Raw genomic sequence first — 17,647 nt, 5'->3', positions numbered from 1 at the left:
CAAAGGGCACGGTTTCCACGTGGGGGGGCACCCAGAGTCCGACGCTGTGAATCGGGAGTCCCCCAAGTGCAGGGCTGCCGGGCCAGGCCCCTGGGGACGGAAGTCCGAGGAAGCAGCCTAGGGTTAGGGTTAGGCCGACGGGGCCCGGCCGGCCCGAGCTGCCCGCGCTGACGTGGCCTCTACCGAAGGCTGAGTTGAGGGCTTGGGTCTGCAGGATCGGCAGCCTCCTGGTTCCCGGTCCTGGTGGGCGCCTGACGGGGATGTGGCCCCAGGGAGGAATGCAGGGGGCTCCCGCTCTGCGGATTCAGCTCATCTCCAAGGGCGTGCTTTCCTCCTACGCGGAGAGGCCATTGTGGGCTGAAGCTCAGGGCTCGCCCGTCTGGACAGTTTGGGAAGCAGGCCTCTGCGGCCGGAAGCCTGAGCACCCAGGCTGGGCTTCGGGGCAGGTTGAGGCTTAGGGTTCGGGCTCGGCTTAGGGTTCGGGTTAGGTCTGAGGGACGAGGCACGTCTGATCTCGCAACACCGTCGTGGCCTCACCCCGGGCCTGACTTGAGGGCGGGACTCAGGAGGCTCCTCGGGCCCTGGGTTTGGGGCCTGCAGGGGCCAAGAGAGCGGCAATGGCCTCAAGGGAGCATGCTGTTTCCCACCACTCCGAGGGCAGGAGACTGCACCCGATGCAAGCGTGGGCTCCTGGCTGAGAGGCTGAGTCCGGCCGGCAGTCGGAGGCCGCCATGCCCGGGAGGAATTGGGTGGCAGGCCTCTGGGGTCCGGGTCCGGAACACGCCACCTAGGGTTAGGGTTTGGTCCTGGGAGCAGGGCAGGCCTGAAGTGCCGGTGCCCAGGGAGGCTCCGAGGAGGGCCGAGTTGAGGGCGTTGGTCGGGCGGTCCGTCGGGCTGCGGGATTTTGGTGTGGGTGTCCTCCGGAGGTGTGTGGGTCGGAAGGGGGGGCATGTAGGTGTGGGCCGCCCCGAGGGATCTCCACGTGGCCAAAGGGCACGGTTTCCACGTGGGGGGGCACCCAGAGTGCGACGCTGTGAATCGGGAGTCCCCCAAGTGCAGGGCTGCCGGGCCAGGCCCCTGGGGACGGAAGTCCGAGGAAGCAGCCTAGGGTTAGGGTTAGGCCGACGGGGCCCGGCCGGCCCGAGCTGCCCGCGCTGACGTGGCCTCTACCGAAGGCTGAGTTGAGGGCTTGGGTCTGCAGGATCGGCAGCCTCCTGGTTCCCGGTCCTGGTGGGCGCCTGACGGGGATGTGGCCCCAGGGAGGCATGCAGGGGGCTCCCGCTCTGCGGATTCAGCTCATCTCCAAGGGCGTGCTTTCCTCCTACGCGGAGAGGCCATTGTGGGCTGAAGCTCAGGGCTCGCCCGTCTGGACAGTTTGGGAAGCAGGCCTCTGCGGCCGGAAGCCTGAGCACCCAGGCTGGGCTTCGGGGCAGGTTGAGGCTTAGGGTTCGGGCTCGGCTTAGGGTTCGGGTTAGGTCTGAGGGACGAGGCCCGTCTGATCTGGCAACACCGTCGTGGCCTCACCCCGGGCCTGACTTGAGGGCGGGACTCAGGAGGCTCCTCGGGCCCTGGGTTTGGGGCCTGCAGGGGCCAAGAGAGCGGCAATGGCCTCAAGGGAGCATGCTGTTTCCCACCACTCCGAGGGCAGGAGACTGCACCCGATGCAAGCGTGGGCTCCTGGCTGAGAGGCTGAGTCCGGCCGGCAGTCGGAGGCCGCCATGCCCGGGAGGAATTGGGTGGCAGGCCTCTGGGGTCCGGGTCCGGAACACGCCACCTAGGGTTAGGGTTTGGTCCTGGGAGCAGGGCAGGCCTGAAGTGCCGGTGCCCAGGGAGGCTCCGAGGAGGGCCGAGTTGAGGGCGTTGGTCGGGCGGTCCGTCGGGCTGCGGGATTTTGGTGTGGGTGTCCTCCGGAGGTGTGTGGGTCGGAAGGGGGGGCATGTAGGTGTGGGCCGCCAGGAGGGTTCTCCACGGGGCCAAAGGGCACGGTTTCCACGTGGGGGGGCACCCAGAGTCCGACGCTGTGAATCGGGAGTCCCCCAAGTGCAGGGCTGCCGGGCCAGGCCCCTGGGGACGGAAGTCCGAGGAAGCAGCCTAGGGTTAGGGTTAGGCCGACGGGGCCCGGCCGGCCCGAGCTGCCCGCGCTGACGTGGCCTCTACCGAAGGCTGAGTTGAGGGCTTGGGTCTGCAGGATCGGCAGCCTCCTGGTTCCCGGTCCTGGTGGGCGCCTGACGGGGATGTGGCCCCAGGGAGGAATGCAGGGGGCTCCCGCTCTGCGGATTCAGCTCATCTCCAAGGGCGTGCTTTCCTCCTACGCGGAGAGGCCATTGTGGGCTGAAGCTCAGGGCTCGCCCGTCTGGACAGTTTGGGAAGCAGGCCTCTGCGGCCGGAAGCCTGAGCACCCAGGCTGGGCTTCGGGGCAGGTTGAGGCTTAGGGTTCGGGCTCGGCTTAGGGTTCGGGTTAGGTCTGAGGGACGAGGCCCGTCTGATCTGGCAACACCGTCGTGGCCTCACCCCGGGCCTGACTTGAGGGCGGGACTCAGGAGGCTCCTCGGGCCCTGGGTTTGGGGCCTGCAGGGGCCAAGAGAGCGGCAATGGCCTCAAGGGAGCATGCTGTTTCCCACCACTCCGAGGGCAGGAGACTGCACCCGATGCAAGCGTGGGCTCCTGGCTGAGAGGCTGAGTCCGGCCGGCAGTCGGAGGCCGCCATGCCCGGGAGGAATTGGGTGGCAGGCCTCTGGGGTCCGGGTCCGGAACACGCCACCTAGGGTTAGGGTTTGGTCCTGGGAGCAGGGCAGGCCTGAAGTGCCGGTGCCCAGGGAGGCTCCGAGGAGGGCCGAGTTGAGGGCGTTGGTCGGGCGGTCCGTCGGGCTGCGGGATTTTGGTGTGGGTGTCCTCCGGAGGTGTGTGGGTCGGAAGGGGGGGCATGTAGGTGTGGGCCGCCAGGAGGGTTCTCCACGGGGCCAAAGGGCACGGTTTCCACGTGGGGGGGCACCCAGAGTCCGACGCTGTGAATCGGGAGTCCCCCAAGTGCAGGGCTGCCGGGCCAGGCCCCTGGGGACGGAAGTCCGAGGAAGCAGCCTAGGGTTAGGGTTAGGCCGACGGGGCCCGGCCGGCCCGAGCTGCCCGCGCTGACGTGGCCTCTACCGAAGGCTGAGTTGAGGGCTTGGGTCTGCAGGATCGGCAGCCTCCTGGTTCCCGGTCCTGGTGGGCGCCTGACGGGGATGTGGCCCCAGGGAGGAATGCAGGGGGCTCCCGCTCTGCGGATTCAGCTCATCTCCAAGGGCGTGCTTTCCTCCTACGCGGAGAGGCCATTGTGGGCTGAAGCTCAGGGCTCGCCCGTCTGGACAGTTTGGGAAGCAGGCCTCTGCGGCCGGAAGCCTGAGCACCCAGGCTGGGCTTCGGGGCAGGTTGAGGCTTAGGGTTCGGGCTCGGCTTAGGGTTCGGGTTAGGTCTGAGGGACGAGGCACGTCTGATCTGGCAACACCGTCGTGGCCTCACCCCGGGCCTGACTTGAGGGCGGGACTCAGGAGGCTCCTCGGGCCCTGGGTTTGGGGCCTGCAGGGGCCAAGAGAGCGGCAATGGCCTCAAGGGAGCATGCTGTTTCCCACCACTCCGAGGGCAGGAGACTGCACCCGATGCAAGCGTGGGCTCCTGGCTGAGAGGCTGAGTCCGGCCGGCAGTCGGAGGCCGCCATGCCCGGGAGGAATTGGGTGGCAGGCCTCTGGGGTCCGGGTCCGGAACACGCCACCTAGGGTTAGGGTTTGGTCCTGGGAGCAGGGCAGGCCTGAAGTGCCGGTGCCCAGGGAGGCTCCGAGGAGGGCCGAGTTGAGGGCGTTGGTCGGGCGGTCCGTCGGGCTGCGGGATTTTGGTGTGGGTGTCCTCCGGAGGTGTGTGGGTCGGAAGGGGGGGCATGTAGGTGTGGGCCGCCCCGAGGGATCTCCACGTGGCCAAAGGGCACGGTTTCCACGTGGGGGGGCACCCAGAGTGCGACGCTGTGAATCGGGAGTCCCCCAAGTGCAGGGCTGCCGGGCCAGGCCCCTGGGGACGGAAGTCCGAGGAAGCAGCCTAGGGTTAGGGTTAGGCCGACGGGGCCCGGCCGGCCCGAGCTGCCCGCGCTGACGTGGCCTCTACCGAAGGCTGAGTTGAGGGCTTGGGTCTGCAGGATCGGCAGCCTCCTGGTTCCCGGTCCTGGTGGGCGCCTGACGGGGATGTGGCCCCAGGGAGGCATGCAGGGGGCTCCCGCTCTGCGGATTCAGCTCATCTCCAAGGGCGTGCTTTCCTCCTACGCGGAGAGGCCATTGTGGGCTGAAGCTCAGGGCTCGCCCGTCTGGACAGTTTGGGAAGCAGGCCTCTGCGGCCGGAAGCCTGAGCACCCAGGCTGGGCTTCGGGGCAGGTTGAGGCTTAGGGTTCGGGCTCGGCTTAGGGTTCGGGTTAGGTCTGAGGGACGAGGCCCGTCTGATCTGGCAACACCGTCGTGGCCTCACCCCGGGCCTGACTTGAGGGCGGGACTCAGGAGGCTCCTCGGGCCCTGGGTTTGGGGCCTGCAGGGGCCAAGAGAGCGGCAATGGCCTCAAGGGAGCATGCTGTTTCCCACCACTCCGAGGGCAGGAGACTGCACCCGATGCAAGCGTGGGCTCCTGGCTGAGAGGCTGAGTCCGGCCGGCAGTCGGAGGCCGCCATGCCCGGGAGGAATTGGGTGGCAGGCCTCTGGGGTCCGGGTCCGGAACACGCCACCTAGGGTTAGGGTTTGGTCCTGGGAGCAGGGCAGGCCTGAAGTGCCGGTGCCCAGGGAGGCTCCGAGGAGGGCCGAGTTGAGGGCGTTGGTCGGGCGGTCCGTCGGGCTGCGGGATTTTGGTGTGGGTGTCCTCCGGAGGTGTGTGGGTCGGAAGGGGGGGCATGTAGGTGTGGGCCGCCAGGAGGGTTCTCCACGGGGCCAAAGGGCACGGTTTCCACGTGGGGGGGCACCCAGAGTCCGACGCTGTGAATCGGGAGTCCCCCAAGTGCAGGGCTGCCGGGCCAGGCCCCTGGGGACGGAAGTCCGAGGAAGCAGCCTAGGGTTAGGGTTAGGCCGACGGGGCCCGGCCGGCCCGAGCTGCCCGCGCTGACGTGGCCTCTACCGAAGGCTGAGTTGAGGGCTTGGGTCTGCAGGATCGGCAGCCTCCTGGTTCCCGGTCCTGGTGGGCGCCTGACGGGGATGTGGCCCCAGGGAGGAATGCAGGGGGCTCCCGCTCTGCGGATTCAGCTCATCTCCAAGGGCGTGCTTTCCTCCTACGCGGAGAGGCCATTGTGGGCTGAAGCTCAGGGCTCGCCCGTCTGGACAGTTTGGGAAGCAGGCCTCTGCGGCCGGAAGCCTGAGCACCCAGGCTGGGCTTCGGGGCAGGTTGAGGCTTAGGGTTCGGGCTCGGCTTAGGGTTCGGGTTAGGTCTGAGGGACGAGGCCCGTCTGATCTGGCAACACCGTCGTGGCCTCACCCCGGGCCTGACTTGAGGGCGGGACTCAGGAGGCTCCTCGGGCCCTGGGTTTGGGGCCTGCAGGGGCCAAGAGAGCGGCAATGGCCTCAAGGGAGCATGCTGTTTCCCACCACTCCGAGGGCAGGAGACTGCACCCGATGCAAGCGTGGGCTCCTGGCTGAGAGGCTGAGTCCGGCCGGCAGTCGGAGGCCGCCATGCCCGGGAGGAATTGGGTGGCAGGCCTCTGGGGTCCGGGTCCGGAACACGCCACCTAGGGTTAGGGTTTGGTCCTGGGAGCAGGGCAGGCCTGAAGTGCCGGTGCCCAGGGAGGCTCCGAGGAGGGCCGAGTTGAGGGCGTTGGTCGGGCGGTCCGTCGGGCTGCGGGATTTTGGTGTGGGTGTCCTCCGGAGGTGTGTGGGTCGGAAGGGGGGGCATGTAGGTGTGGGCCGCCAGGAGGGATCTCCACGTGGCCAAAGGGCACGGTTTCCACGTGGGGGGGCACCCAGAGTGTGACGCTGTGAATCGGGAGTCCCCCAAGTGCAGGGCTGCCGGGCCAGGCCCCTGGGGACGGAAGTCCGAGGAAGCAGCCTAGGGTTAGGGTTAGGCCGACGGGGCCCGGCCGGCCCGAGCTGCCCGCGCTGACGTGGCCTCTACCGAAGGCTGAGTTGAGGGCTTGGGTCTGCAGGATCGGCAGCCTCCTGGTTCCCGGTCCTGGTGGGCGCCTGACGGGGATGTGGCCCCAGGGAGGCATGCAGGGGGCTCCCGCTCTGCGGATTCAGCTCATCTCCAAGGGCGTGCTTTCCTCCTACGCGGAGAGGCCATTGTGGGCTGAAGCTCAGGGCTCGCCCGTCTGGACAGTGTGGGAAGCAGGCCTCTGCGGCCGGAAGCCTGAGCACCCAGGCTGGGCTTCGGGGCAGGTTGAGGCTTAGGGTTCGGGCTCGGCTTAGGGTTCGGGTTAGGTCTGAGGGACGAGGCCCGTCTGATCTGGCAACACCGTCGTGGCCTCACCCCGGGCCTGACTTGAGGGCGGGACTCAGGAGGCTCCTCGGGCCCTGGGTTTGGGGCCTGCAGGGGCCAAGAGAGCGGCAATGGCCTCAAGGGAGCATGCTGTTTCCCACCACTCCGAGGGCAGGAGACTGCACCCGATGCAAGCGTGGGCTCCTGGCTGAGAGGCTGAGTCCGGCCGGCAGTCGGAGGCCGCCATGCCCGGGAGGAATTGGGTGGCAGGCCTCTGGGGTCCGGGTCCGGAACACGCCACCTAGGGTTAGGGTTTGGTCCTGGGAGCAGGGCAGGCCTGAAGTGCCGGTGCCCAGGGAGGCTCCGAGGAGGGCCGAGTTGAGGGCGTTGGTCGGGCGGTCCGTCGGGCTGCGGGATTTTGGTGTGGGTGTCCTCCGGAGGTGTGTGGGTCGGAAGGGGGGGCATGTAGGTGTGGGCCGCCAGGAGGGTTCTCCACGGGGCCAAAGGGCACGGTTTCCACGTGGGGGGGCACCCAGAGTGCGACGCTGTGAATCGGGAGTCCCCCAAGTGCAGGGCTGCCGGGCCAGGCCCCTGGGGACGGAAGTCCGAGGAAGCAGCCTAGGGTTAGGGTTAGGCCGACGGGGCCCGGCCGGCCCGAGCTGCCCGCGCTGACGTGGCCTCTACCGAAGGCTGAGTTGAGGGCTTGGGTCTGCAGGATCGGCAGCCTCCTGGTTCCCGGTCCTGGTGGGCGCCTGACGGGGATGTGGCCCCAGGGAGGAATGCAGGGGGCTCCCGCTCTGCGGATTCAGCTCATCTCCAAGGGCGTGCTTTCCTCCTACGCGGAGAGGCCATTGTGGGCTGAAGCTCAGGGCTCGCCCGTCTGGACAGTTTGGGAAGCAGGCCTCTGCGGCCGGAAGCCTGAGCACCCAGGCTGGGCTTCGGGGCAGGTTGAGGCTTAGGGTTCGGGCTCGGCTTAGGGTTCGGGTTAGGTCTGAGGGACGAGGCCCGTCTGATCTGGCAACACCGTCGTGGCCTCACCCCGGGCCTGACTTGAGGGCGGGACTCAGGAGGGTCCTCGGGCCCTGGGTTTGGGGCCTGCAGGGGCCAAGAGAGCGGCAATGGCCTCAAGGGAGCATGCTGTTTCCCACCACTCCGAGGGCAGGAGACTGCACCCGATGCAAGCGTGGGCTCCTGGCTGAGAGGCTGAGTCCGGCCGGCAGTCGGAGGCCGCCATGCCCGGGAGGAATTGGGTGGCAGGCCTCTGGGGTCCGGGTCCGGAACACGCCACCTAGGGTTAGGGTTTGGTCCTGGGAGCAGGGCAGGCCTGAAGTGCCGGTGCCCAGGGAGGCTCCGAGGAGGGCCGAGTTGAGGGCGTTGGTCGGGCGGTCCGTCGGGCTGCGGGATTTTGGTGTGGGTGTCCTCCGGAGGTGTGTGGGTCGGAAGGGGGGGCTTGTAGGTGTGGGCCGCCAGGAGGGATCTCCACGGGGCCAAAGGGCACGGTTTCCACGTGGGGGGGCACCCAGAGTGCGACGCTGTGAATCGGGAGTCCCCCAAGTGCAGGGCTGCCGGGCCAGGCCCCTGGGGACGGAAGTCCGAGGAAGCAGCCTAGGGTTAGGGTTAGGCCGACGGGGCCCGGCCGGCCCGAGCTGCCCGCGCTGACGTGGCCTCTACCGAAGGCTGAGTTGAGGGCTTGGGTCTGCAGGATCGGCAGCCTCCTGGTTCCCGGTCCTGGTGGGCGCCTGACGGGGATGTGGCCCCAGGGAGGAATGCAGGGGGCTCCCGCTCTGCGGATTCAGCTCATCTCCATGGGCGTGCTTTCCTCCTACGCGGAGAGGCCATTGTGGGCTGAAGCTCAGGGCTCGCCCGTCTGGACAGTTTGGGAAGCTGGCCTCTGCGGCCGGAAGCCTGAGCACCCAGGCTGGGCTTCGGGGCAGGTTGAGGCTTAGGGTTCGGGCTCGGCTTAGGGTTCGGGTTAGGTCTGAGGGACGAGGCACGTCTGATCTGGCAACACCGTCGTGGCCTCACCCCGGGCCTGACTTGAGGGCCGGACTCAGGAGGCTCATCGGGCCCTGGGTTTGGGGCCTGCAGGGGCCAAGAGAGCGGCAATGGCCTCAAGGGAGCATGCTGTTTCCCACCACTCCGAGGGCAGGAGACTGCACCCGATGCAAGCGTGGGCTCCTGGCTGAGAGGCTGAGTCCGGCCGGCAGTCGGAGGCCGCCATGCCCGGGAGGAATTGGGTGGCAGGCCTCTGGGGTCCGGGTCCGGAACACGCCACCTAGGGTTAGGGTTTGGTCCTGGGAGCAGGGCAGGCCTGAAGTGCCGGTGCCCAGGGAGGCTCCGAGGAGGGCCGAGTTGAGGGCGTTGGTCGGGCGGTCCGTCGGGCTGCGGGATTTTGGTGTGGGTGTCCTCCGGAGGTGTGTGGGTCGGAAGGGGGGGCATGTAGGTGTGGGCCGCCAGGAGGGATCTCCACGTGGCCAAAGGGCACGGTTTCCACGTGGGGGGGCACCCAGAGTGCGACGCTGTGAATCGGGAGTCCCCCAAGTGCAGGGCTGCCGGGCCAGGCCCCTGGGGACGGAAGTCCGAGGAAGCAGCCTAGGGTTAGGGTTAGGCCGACGGGGCCCGGCCGGCCCGAGCTGCCCGCGCTGACGTGGTCTCTACCGAAGGCTGAGTTGAGGGCTTGGGTCTGCAGGATCGGCAGCCTCCTGGTTCCCGGTCCTGGTGGGCGCCTGACGGGGATGTGGCCCCAGGGAGGCATGCAGGGGGCTCCCGCTCTGCGGATTCAGCTAATCTCCAAGGGCGTGCTTTCCTCCTACGCGGAGAGGCCATTGTGGGCTGAAGCTCAGGGCTCGCCCGTCTGGACAGTGTGGGAAGCAGGCCTCTGCGGCCGGAAGCCTGAGCACCCAGGCTGGGCTTCGGGGCAGGTTGAGGCTTAGGGTTCGGGCTCGGCTTAGGGTTCGGGTTAGGTCTGAGGGACGAGGCACGTCTGATCTCGCAACACCGTCGTGGCCTCACCCCGGGCCTGACTTGAGGGCGGGACTCAGGAGGCTCCTCGGGCCCTGGGTTTGGGGCCTGCAGGGGCCAAGAGAGCGGCAATGGCCTCAAGGGAGCATGCTGTTTCCCACCACACCGAGGGCAGGAGACTGCACCCGATGCAAGCGTGGGCTCCTGGCTGAGAGGCTGAGTCCGGCCGGCAGTCGGAGGCCGCCATGCACGGGAGGAATTGGGTGGCAGGCCTCTGGGGTCCGGGTCCGGAACACGCCACCTAGGGTTAGGGTTTGGTCCTGGGAGCAGGGCAGGCCTGAAGTGCCGGTGCCCAGGGAGGCTCCGAGGAGGGCCGAGTTGAGGGCGTTGGTCGGGCGGTCCGTCGGGCTGCGGGATTTTGGTGTGGGTGTCCTCCGGAGGTGTGTGGGTCGGAAGGGGGGGCATGTAGGTGTGGGCCGCCCGGAGGGTTCTCCACGGGGCCAAAGGGCACGGTTTCCACGTGGGGGGGCACCCAGAGTCCGACGCTGTGAATCGGGAGTCCCCCAAGTGCAGGGCTGCCGGGCCAGGCCCCTGGGGACGGAAGTCCGAGGAAGCAGCCTAGGGTTAGGGTTAGGCCGACGGGGCCCGGCCGGCCCGAGCTGCCCGCGCTGACGTGGCCTCTACCGAAGGCTGAGTTGAGGGCTTGGGTCTGCAGGATCGGCAGCCTCCTGGTTCCCGGTCCTGGTGGGCGCCTGACGGGGATGTGGCCCCAGGGAGGCATGCAGGGGGCTCCCGCTCTGCGGATTCAGCTCATCTCCAAGGGCGTGCTTTCCTCCTACGCGGAGAGGCCATTGTGGGCTGAAGCTCAGGGCTCGCCCGTCTGGACAGTTTGGGAAGCAGGCCTCTGCGGCCGGAAGCCTGAGCACCCAGGCTGTGCTTCTTGGCAGGTTGAGGCTTAGGGTTCGGGCTCGGCTTAGGGTTAGGGTTAGGTCTGAGGGACGAGGCACGTCTGATCTGGCAACACCGTCGTGGCCTCACCCCGGGCCTGACTTGAGGGCGGGACTCAGGAGGCTCCTCGGGCCCTGGGTTTGGGGCCTGCAGGGGCCAAGAGAGCGGCAATGGCCTCAAGGGAGCATGCTGTTTCCCACCACTCCGAGGGCAGGAGACTGCACCCGATGCAAGCGTGGGCTCCTGGCTGAGAGGCTGAGTGCGGCCGGCAGTTGGAGGCCGCCATGCCCGGGAGGAATTGGGTGGCAGGCCTCTGGGGTCCGGGTCCGGAACACGCCACCTAGGGTTAGGGTTTGGTCCTGGGAGCAGGGCAGGCCTGAAGTGCCGGTGCCCAGGGAGGCTCCGAGGAGGGCCGAGTTGAGGGCGTTGGTCGGCCGGTCCGTCGGGCTGCGGGATTTTGGTGTGGGTGTCCTCCGGAGGTGTGTGGGTCGGAAGGGGGGGCATGTAGGTGTGGGCCGCCAGGAGGGATCTCCACGGGGCCAAAGAGCACGGTTTCCACGTGGGGGGGCACCCAGAGTCCGACGCTGTGAATCGGGAGTCCCCCAAGTGCAGGGCTGCCGGGCCAGGCCCCTGGGGACGGAAGTCCGAGGAAGCAGCCTAGGGTTAGGGTTAGGCCGACGGGGCCCGGCCGGCCCGAGCTGCCCGCGCTGACGTGGCCTCTACCGAAGGCTGAGTTGAGGGCTTGGGTCTGCAGGATCGGCAGCCTCCTGGTTCCCGGTCCTGGTGGGCGCCTGACGGGGATGTGGCCCCAGGGAGGCATGCAGGGGGCTCCCGCTCTGCGGATTCAGCTCATCTCCATGGGCGTGCTTTCCTCCTACGCGGAGAGGCCATTGTGGGCTGAAGCTCAGGGCTCGCCCGTCTGGACAGTTTGGGAAGCTGGCCTCTGCGGCCGGAAGCCTGAGCACCCAGGCTGGGCTTCGGGGCAGGTTGAGGCTTAGGGTTCGGGCTCGGCTTAGGGTTCGGGTTAGGTCTGAGGGACGAGGCACGTCTGATCTGGCAACACCGTCGTGGCCTCACCCCGGGCCTGACTTGAGGGCCGGACTCAGGAGGCTCATCGGGCCCTGGGTTTGGGGCCTGCAGGGGCCAAGAGAGCGGCAATGGCCTCAAGGGAGCATGCTGTTTCCCACCACTCCGAGGGCAGGAGACTGCACCCGATGCAAGCGTGGGCTCCTGGCTGAGAGGCTGAGTCCGGCCGGCAGTCGGAGGCCGCCATGCCCGGGAGGAATTGGGTGGCAGGCCTCTGGGGTCCGGGTCCGGAACACGCCACCTAGGGTTAGGGTTTGGTCCTGGGAGCAGGGCAGGCCTGAAGTGCCGGTGCCCAGGGAGGCTCCGAGGAGGGCCGAGTTGAGGGCGTTGGTCGGGCGGTCCGTCGGGCTGCGGGATTTTGGTGTGGGTGTCCTCCGGAGGTGTGTGGGTCGGAAGGGGGGGCATGTAGGTGTGGGCCGCCAGGAGGGATCTCCACGTGGCCAAAGGGCACGGTTTCCACGTGGGGGGGCACCCAGAGTGCGACGCTGTGAATCGGGAGTCCCCCAAGTGCAGGGCTGCCGGGCCAGGCCCCTGGGGACGGAAGTCCGAGGAAGCAGCCTAGGGTTAGGGTTAGGCCGACGGGGCCCGGCCGGCCCGAGCTGCCCGCGCTGACGTGGCCTCTACCGAAGGCTGAGTTGAGGGCTTGGGTCTGCAGGATCGGCAGCCTCCTGGTTCCCGGTCCTGGTGGGCGCCTGACGGGGATGTGGCCCCAGGGAGGCATGCAGGGGGCTCCCGCTCTGCGGATTCAGCTCATCTCCAAGGGCGTGCTTTCCTCCTACGCGGAGAGGCCATTGTGGGCTGAAGCTCAGGGCTCGCCCGTCTGGACAGTTTGGGAAGCAGGCCTCTGCGGCCGGAAGCCTGAGCACCCAGGCTGGGCTTCGGGGCAGGTTGAGGCTTAGGGTTCGGGCTCGGCTTAGGGTTCGGGTTAGGTCTGAGGGACGAGGCCCGTCTGATCTGGCAACACCGTCGTGGCCTCACCCCGGGCCTGACTTGAGGGCGGGACTCAGGAGGCTCCTCGGGCCCTGGGTTTGGGGCCTGCAGGGGCCAAGAGAGCGGCAATGGCCTCAAGGGAGCATGCTGTTTCCCACCACTCCGAGGGCAGGAGACTGCACCCGATGCAAGCGTGGGCTCCTGGCTGAGAGGCTGAGTGCGGCCGGCAGTTGGAGGCCGCCATGCCCGGGAGGAATTGGGTGGCAGGCCTCTGGGGTCCGGGTCCGGAACACGCCACCTAGGGTTAGGGTTTGGTCCTGGGAGCAGGGCAGGCCTGAAGTGCCGGTGCCCAGGGAGGCTCCGAGGAGGGCCGAGTTGAGGGCGTTGGTCGGGCGGTCCGTCGGGCTGCGGGATTTTGGTGTGGGTGTCCTCCGGAGGTGTGTGGGTCGGAAGGGGGGGCATGTAGGTGTGGGCCGCCAGGAGGGATCTCCACGGGGCCAAAGAGCACGGTTTCCACGTGGGGGGGCACCCAGAGTCCGACGCTGTGAATCGGGAGTCCCCCAAGTGCAGGGCTGCCGGGCCAGGCCCATGGGGACGGAAGTCCGAGGAAGCAGCCTAGGGTTAGGGTTAGGCCGACGGGGCCCGGCCGGCCCGAGCTGCCCGCGCTGACGTGGCCTCTACCGAAGGCTGAGTTGAGGGCTTGGGTCTGCAGGATCGGCAGCCTCCTGGTTCCCGGTCCTGGTGGGCGCCTGACGGGGATGTGGCCCCAGGGAGGCATGCAGGTGGCTCCCGCTCTGCGGATTCAGCTCATCTCCATGGGCGTGCTTTCCTCCTACGCGGAGAGGCCATTGTGGGCTGAAGCTCAGGGCTCGCCCGTCTGGACAGTTTGGGAAGCTGGCCTCTGCGGCCGGAAGCCTGAGCACCCAGGCTGGGCTTCGGGGCAGGTTGAGGCTTAGGGTTCGGGCTCGGCTTAGGGTTCGGGTTAGGTCTGAGGGACGAGGCATGTCTGATCTGGCAACACCGTCGTGGCCTCACCCCGGGCCTGACTTGAGGGCCGGACTCAGGAGGCTCCTCGGGCCCTGGGTTTGGGGCCTGCAGGGGCCAAGAGAGCGGCAATGGCCTCAAGGGAGCATGCTGTTTCCCACCACACCGAGGGCAGGAGACTGCACCCGATGCAAGCGTGGGCTCCTGGCTGAGAGGCTGAGTCCGGCCGGCAGTCGGAGGCCGCCATGCACGGGAGGAATTGGGTGGCAGGCCTCTGGGGTCCGGGTCCGGAACACGCCACCTAGGGTTAGGGTTTGGTCCTGGGAGCAGGGCAGGCCTGAAGTGCCGGTGCCCAGGGAGGCTCCGAGGAGGGCCGAGTTGAGGGCGTTGGTCGGGCGGTCCGTCGGGCTGCGGGATTTTGGTGTGGGTGTCCTCCGGAGGTGTGTGGGTCGGAAGGGGGGGCATGTAGGTGTGGGCCGCCAGGAGGGTTCTCCACGGGGCCAAAGGGCACGGTTTCCACGTGGGGGGGCACCCAGAGTCCGACGCTGTGAATCGGGAGTCCCCCAAGTGCAGGGCTGCCGGGCCAGGCCCCTGGGGACGGAAGTCCGAGGAAGCAGCCTAGGGTTAGGGTTAGGCCGACGGGGCCCGGCCGGCCCGAGCTAACCGCGGTGACGTGGTCTCTACCGAAGGCTGAGTTGAGGGCTTGGGTCGGCAGGATCGGCAGCCTCCTGGTTCCCGGTCCTGGTGGGCGCCTGACGGGGATGTGGCCCCAGGGAGGCATGCAGGGGGCTCCCGCTCTGCGGATTCAGCTCATCTCCAAGGGCGTGCTTTCCTCCTACGCGGAGAGGCCATTGTGGGCTGAAGCTCAGGGCTCGCCCGTCTGGACAGTTTGGGAAGCAGGCCTCTGCGGCCGGAAGCCTGAGCACCCAGGCTGTGCTTCTTGGCAGGTTGAGGCTTAGGGTTCGGGCTCGGCTTAGGGTTAGGGTTAGGTCTGAGGGACGAGGCACGTCTGATCTGGCAACACCGTCGTGGCCTCACCCCGGGCCTGACTTGAGGGCGGGACTCAGGAGGCTCCTCGGGCCCTGGGTTTGGGGCCTGCAGGGGCCAAGAGAGCGGCAATGGCCTCAAGGGAGCATGCTGTTTCCCACCACACCGAGGGCAGGAGACTGCACCCGATGCAAGCGTGGGCTCCTGGCTGAGAGGCTGAGTCCGGCCGGCAGTCGGAGGCCGCCATGCACGGGAGGAATTGGGTGGCAGGCCTCTGGGGTCCGGGTCCGGAACACGCCACCTAGGGTTAGGGTTTGGTCCTGGGAGCAGGGCAGGCCTGAAGTGCCGGTGCCCAGGGAGGCTCCGAGGAGGGCCGAGTTGAGGGCGTTGGTCGGGCGGTCCGTCGGGCTGCGGGATTTTGGTGTGGGTGTCCTCCGGAGGTGTGTGGGTCGGAAGGGGGGGCATGTAGGTGTGGGCCGCCAGGAGGGTTCTCCACGGGGCCAAAGGGCACGGTTTCCACGTGGGGGGGCACCCAGAGTCCGACGCTGTGAATCGGGAGTCCCCCAAGTGCAGGGCTGCCGGGCCAGGCCCCTGGGGACGGAAGTCCGAGGAAGCAGCCTAGGGTTAGGGTTAGGCCGACGGGGCCCGGCCGGCCCGAGCTAACCGCGGTGACGTGGTCTCTACCGAAGGCTGAGTTGAGGGCTTGGGTCGGCAGGATCGGCAGCCTCCTGGTTCCCGGTCCTGGTGGGCGCCTGACGGGGATGTGGCCCCAGGGAGGCATGCAGGGGGCTCCCGCTCTGCGGATTCAGCTCATCTCCAAGGGCGTGCTTTCCTCCTACGCGGAGAGGCCATTGTGGGCTGAAGCTCAGGGCTCGCCCGTCTGGACAGTTTGGGAAGCAGGCCTCTGCGGCCGGAAGCCTGAGCACCCAGGCTGTGCTTCTTGGCAGGTTGAGGCTTAGGGTTCGGGCTCGGCTTAGGGTTAGGGTTAGGTCTGAGGGACGAGGCATGTCTGATCTGGCAACACCGTCGTGGCCTCACCCCGGGCCTGACTTGAGGGCGGGACTCAGGAGGCTCCTCGGGCCCTGGGTTTGGGGCCTGCAGGGGCCAAGAGAGCGGCAATGGCCTCAAGGGAGCATGCTGTTTCCCACCACACCGAGGGCAGGAGACTGCACCCGATGCAAGCGTGGGCTCCTGGCTGAGAGGCTGAGTCCGGCCGGCAGTCGGAGGCCGCCATGCACGGGAGGAATTGGGTGGCAGGCCTCTGGGGTCCGGGTCCGGAACACGCCACCTAGGGTTAGGGTTTGGTCCTGGGAGCAGGGCAGGCCTGAAGTGCCGGTGCCCAGGGAGGCTCCGAGGAGGGCCGAGTTGAGGGCGTTGGTCGGGCGGTCCGTCGGGCTGCGGGATTTTGGTGTGGGTGTCCTCCGGAGGTGTGTGGGTCGGAAGGGGGGGCATGTAGGTGTGGGCCGCCAGGAGGGTTCTCCACGGGGCCAAAGGGCACGGTTTCCACGTGGGGGGGCACCCAGAGTCCGACGCTGTGAATCGGGAGTCCCCCAAGTGCAGGGCTGCCGGGCCAGGCCCCTGGGGACGGAAGTCCGAGGAAGCAGCCTAGGGTTAGGGTTAGGCCGACGGGGCCCGGCCGGCCCGAGCTAACCGCGGTGACGTGGTCTCTACCGAAGGCTGAGTTGAGGGCTTGGGTCGGCAGGATCGGCAGCCTCCTGGTTCCCGGTCCTGGTGGGCGCCTGACGGGGATGTGGCCCCAGGGAGGCATGCAGGGGGCTCCCGCTCTGCGGATTCAGCTCATCTCCAAGGGCGTGCTTTCCTCCTACGCGGAGAGGCCATTGTGGGCTGAAGCTCAGGGCTCGCCCGTCTGGACAGTTTGGGAAGCAGGCCTCTGCGGCCGGAAGCCTGAGCACCCAGGCTGTGCTTCTTGGCAGGTTGAGGCTTAGGGTTCGGGCTCGGCTTAGGGTTAGGGTTAGGTCTGAGGGACGAGGCACGTCTGATCTGGCAACACCGTCGTGGCCTCACCCCGGGCCTGACTTGAGGGCGGGACTCAGGAGGCTCCTCGGGCCCTGGGTTTGGGGCCTGCAGGGGCCAAGAGAGCGGCAATGGCCTCAAGGGAGCATGCTGTTTCCCACCACACCGAGGGCAGGAGACTGCACCCGATGCAAGCGTGGGCTCCTGGCTGAGAGGCTGAGTCCGGCCGGCAGTCGGAGGCCGCCATGCACGGGAGGAATTGGGTGGCAGGCCTCTGGGGTCCGGGTCCGGAACACGCCACCTAGGGTTAGGGTTTGGTCCTGGGAGCAGGGCAGGCCTGAAGTGCCGGTGCCCAGGGAGGCTCCGAGGAGGGCCGAGTTGAGGGCGTTGGTCGGGCGGTCCGTCGGGCTGCGGGATTTTGGTGTGGGTGTCCTCCGGAGGTGTGTGCGTCGGAAGGGGGGGCATGTAGGTGTGGGCCGCCAGGAGGGTTCTCCACGGGGCCAAAGGGCACGGTTTCCACGTGGGGGGGCACCCAGAGTCCGACGCTGTGAATCGGGAGTCCCCCAAGTGCAGGGCTGCCGGGCCAGGCCCCTGGGGACGGAAGTCCGAGGAAGCAGCCTAGGGTTAGGGTTAGGCCGACGGGGCCCGGCCGGCCCGAGCTAACCGCGGTGACGTGGACTCTACCGAAGGCTGAGTTGAGGGCTTGGGTCGGCAGGATCGGCAGCCTCCTGGTTCCCGGTCCTGGTGGGCGCCTGACGGGGATGTGGCCCCAGGGAGGCATGCAGGGGGCTCCCGCTCTGCGGATTCAGCTCATCTCCAAGGGCGTGCTTTCCTCCTACGCGGAGAGGCCATTGTGGGCTGAAGCTCAGGGCTCGCCCGTCTGGACAGTTTGGGAAGCAGGCCTCTGCGGCCGGAAGCCTGAGCACCCAGGCTGGGCTTCGGGGCAGGTTGAGGCTTAGGGTTCGGGCTCGGCTTAGGGTTCGGGTTAGGTCTGAGGGACGAGGCACGTCTGATCTGGCAACACCGTCGTGGCCTCACCCCGGGCCTGACTTGAGGGCGGGACTCAGGAGGCTCCTCGGGCCCTGGGTTTGGGGCCTGCAGGGGCCAAGAGAGCGGCAATGGCCTCAAGGGAGCATGCTGTTTCCCACCACTCCGAGGGCAGGAGACTGCACCCGATGCAAGCGTGGGCTCCTGGCTGAGAGGCTGAGTCCGGCCGGCAGTCGGAGGCCGCCATGCCCGGGAGGAATTGGGTGGCAGGCCTCTGAGGTCCGGGTCCGGAACACGCCACCTAGGGTTAGGGTTTGGTCCTGGGAGCAGGGCAGGCCTGAAGTGCCGGTGCCCAGGGAGGCTCTGAGGAGGGCCGAGTTGA

This window comes from Martes martes (genome assembly GCF_963455335.1).
Source record: "Martes martes genome assembly, chromosome: 1".
Taxonomy (NCBI): domain Eukaryota; kingdom Metazoa; phylum Chordata; class Mammalia; order Carnivora; family Mustelidae; genus Martes; species Martes martes.
Note: the sequence above shows the minus strand (reverse complement) of the source record.